Below are 3,818 nucleotides of genomic sequence, written 5' to 3' on the forward strand. Positions count from 1 at the left end.
TATAGAGCCGGGGCGTGACACGTACACGGGTGAGCGTGTGCGTGTCGAAATGTATACACAGAAAGCTGACATAAGGCACGTTAAAATGTTTGTTCGAAGTGATTGTACCAAGGGAGAGGAAGACAGGGAGGGGGGGGGGAGAGGGAGAAGGAGAGGGGGAAAGGGAGATGGGGCACTACTTCCAGCATAAAATAGACTGTGAATCGGCATACACAAATAACAATAACACGAACCATAAACAAACAACAGCAAGAATTTCTTCTTTTCTGTCCCCTATCCACATCATTATCCTTCGTTCCTTCCTCCTCCTCTTCTTCAAGGAGTCTCAAGTCATTTCGTAGACATCAATCTTATGGAACGGAAAGGCAGTGATAGCATCGTGGTACCACCTCATCGGACAATGCTGCTCTCGGGCGGGGGGCAGAGGGGAGAGGGAGAGGGGATGGGGGCAGAGAGGAGGGGGCAGAGAGAAGAGGGAGAGGGAGAGGGAGAGGGAGTGGAGGCAGAGGGGGAAGGGAGAGAAACGGGGCGAAGGGTGAGGGCGGTAGAGTGGGAGGGAGGGAGAGGGAGTGGAGGCAGAGGGGGAAGGGAGAGAAACGGGGCGAAGGGTGAGGGCGGTAGAGTGGGAGGGAGGGAGAGGGAAAGAAATCTGGGTGGAGGAGGAGGACAAGGAAGCGGGAAAGAGGGGGAATGGGGGATGGGTTGGGGAGAGAGTGGGGAAAGAAAGGTGGGGGACAGAGGGGGGGGGACGAGTGGCATACAAAGGGTTGAAGGGGGTAGAGCGTGAGGAGAGGGGTGGGGATGGGGGTTAGAAAGAGGGGAAAGAGAGATGGGAGTGGGAAGGAGGAAGGAGGGGGGGATGAAGAGAGGCGAACTGAGGGAGGTGAAGAATAGGGGAATAGGGAGAAGGGAGTGGTGGGGGTGGGGGAGAAAAGCCCCTTCCAAGGCACCCAAAGGCGATCGACGACGGACTCCTACGACGTAAAAAAAGAAAAAAAAAAGTCAGATTTCAGCTGCTCGCCTCGCCCTCGCACTTCAGCAGACGATTCAAGGCTTCACGAGCAGTCTAAGAAAAGTCCCGTTCCATTAACAAAGATAAAGCATTTGCGAAGTGCGGAATAAAGAGAAACGACGAGGAACGGCGATGTGACTCGTACGAAAACAAGAGGATTCGATGCCACCAACGCGAGCGAACGCATCGGCGAACGAGACCCGAACCGTTTTCTGCAGCGCTGTAGCTGCGTCAAGCCCGCTTAGCATCCCGGCATCATTCGAGTCTATTGTTGCGTTTATTGTCGCTGCCACTGGCCGGCGCAGCGAAACAAGGAGGAGGAGTCGCAGCGCCAGACTTGACCCCTTTTGCTCCTCGTCTTCCTCCCCCCTCCTCCCGGGCCGCCTACTCCTCGTTCTCGTGCTAGTCCTCCCCTCCTCCTCCTCCTCCTCTTCTTCTTCTTCTTCTTCTTCTTCTTCTTCTTCTTCTTCTTCTTCTTCTTCTTCTTCTTCTTCTTCTTCTTCTTCTTCTTCTTCTTCTTTTCTTTTTCTTTTTCTTTTTCTTCTTTTTCTTCTTCTCCTCCTCCTCCTTCCTCTTCTTCTCCCCATCTCTTTCTCATCACCCTCCCTACCCCCCTTATGCAAGATAAAGAGGAAAAATACAGAACCGGAAAAGGAGAACGAAAGGCGACGAGAGGCCGGGCGCGCTCGCCCTCGCCCCTCGCCGACAAACCTGCGGCGCGAGCGCTATGGCCTCGGGGGCGATGCGCTTATTCGGCCCTCGGCCTCGCGTTCCGACTCCTGCTGGCGTTGCTATTGCCGGAATGACGCCGTGAATGTTGCAGCACGATTGCTATGTGCCTTGGTGGTCGGTCAGCACGTGGATACGCACACACATAAAAACTGATGGGGACATCTGTGTAGATAACTGCGTACACAGGTAGTGCCGTGTTCATCCACACGTCCGTACATGTCTGTCCCTCCAGATATATGGCAAGTAAATACTTAAGCATAGTCTAAACATTTAGATCTTGCAAACACACACACACACACACACACACACACACACACACACACACACACACACACACACACACACACACATCGCAGATTAGGATAGCACACCACACACGCGCACGCACGCACACAAACACACCTCCCTTTACACACACACACAGCCCATCCATCTCACCTCTGATTACCCGGCATCTCCACCTTATATTAATTAAGAAGAGAGGATCGGGCGTGCTCACTGGCTGGCTGGCGTGTGGGCGTGTGGGAGAGGCGAGACGTCGTGACCTTATCTGACACGCCCTCGAACCGCCAGCGTGTGACCTCATGCTCACGTCTCGGGAAGGGGAGGGGAGTGGGGGAGGGGAGGAAAGGGGAAGGAAGAGAGGGGAGGGGAGGGAAGAGAGGGGGAGGGGAGAGGAGGGAACAGAGGGGGAGGGGAGGGGAGGGATCGGAGGGGAAGGGGAGGGAAGGGGGCGAGGGAGATGAGAGGAAGGGAGGGGAAGGGGACGAGATGACATAGGAGAGGGAGGAGAGGGTCTGGGGAAGGGAAGGCAAGGGAGGGGAGGGCAAAAGAGGGAGGTGGAGGGAAGAAACGAAGAGTTATGGCAGGGCATTTATCATCATCATCATCTTCATTTTCCTCATCTTCCGCGATGTTAAAAAGAGGGGAGCTGGCACAGGCGGGGATAAGAAGAGATGATGAAAAAGGAGCATGATAACAAGGCGGAGGATAGAAATGAGGGATGATGAGACAAAAGATAAAAAATGATAGATAAAAACAAGATTTAATGGTAGGCAAAAAAAGAAGAGAGAGTTTCCTAAGGGACTTTTATCTCATTTGTTACCTTGGCCGTGATTCTGATCGCATCCACCAAACACACATACACGCACACACACACACACACACACACACACACACACACACACACACGCAAGCACACACACACACACGCAAGCGTACACACACACACACACACACACACACACACACACACACACACACACACACACACACACACACACACACACACACACACACACACACACACACACACACCCGCTCCACTCCCCCCTACACACACAACTCCTCCACTCCCCTCCCTCCTATACACACAACTCCCCCACTCCCCTCCCCCCTCCCACTCCCCCCCTCACCGCGTGGCTTCCCTGAACGCAAGCGGCAGCCATCTGTCACGGGGCGTCCGGCGCGGCGTAGACTCGGGCCCATTGAACGCGGGACCGGCCGTGCGCTGCTTAACCGAACGTCGTAAAAAGTGCAATTCCGATTTTCCGATTCGCTGGGAAGTCCGGTCGACGCGACTCGGTCGACCGGAGAGAGAGAGAGTGACGTATGGGGGATCGTTTCAACCGCGGCTCCGAAACATGGAAATATGGACGGACTAAACGCAGGCACGCATGTCCAGTAAAAAGGACGCACGCACAGGAAACATGAAGAGGGGGAGGGAGGGAGTGTGTGGGTAGGTGAGTGAGTGGGATAAAGATAGATAGATAGATAGATAGATAGATAGATAGAGAGAGAGAGATAGATAGATAGAGAGAGAGACTACCAGACAGACAGACAGACAGACTGAACCAAAGATAAAGCCAGGAAGAAAAAGAAAAACAAGAAAAAAAACAAGAAAAACAAAACTCAATAAACACAGGAAACAAACACTCACAAAAAGACCCCCTCCCCCCTTCCCCCCCCCTTCCCATCGCCACCTGCGCCCAACCGCTGGTGCCGCGTTCGATCCCCGTCCGGCCGTCGATTAATATCCGATTCGGTCCGTTGCAAAAGAGCTATGGCGCGGGCG

Source organism: Penaeus monodon, chromosome 40, assembly GCF_015228065.2.
Source record: "Penaeus monodon isolate SGIC_2016 chromosome 40, NSTDA_Pmon_1, whole genome shotgun sequence".
NCBI classification, from domain to species: Eukaryota; Metazoa; Arthropoda; class Malacostraca; order Decapoda; family Penaeidae; genus Penaeus; species Penaeus monodon.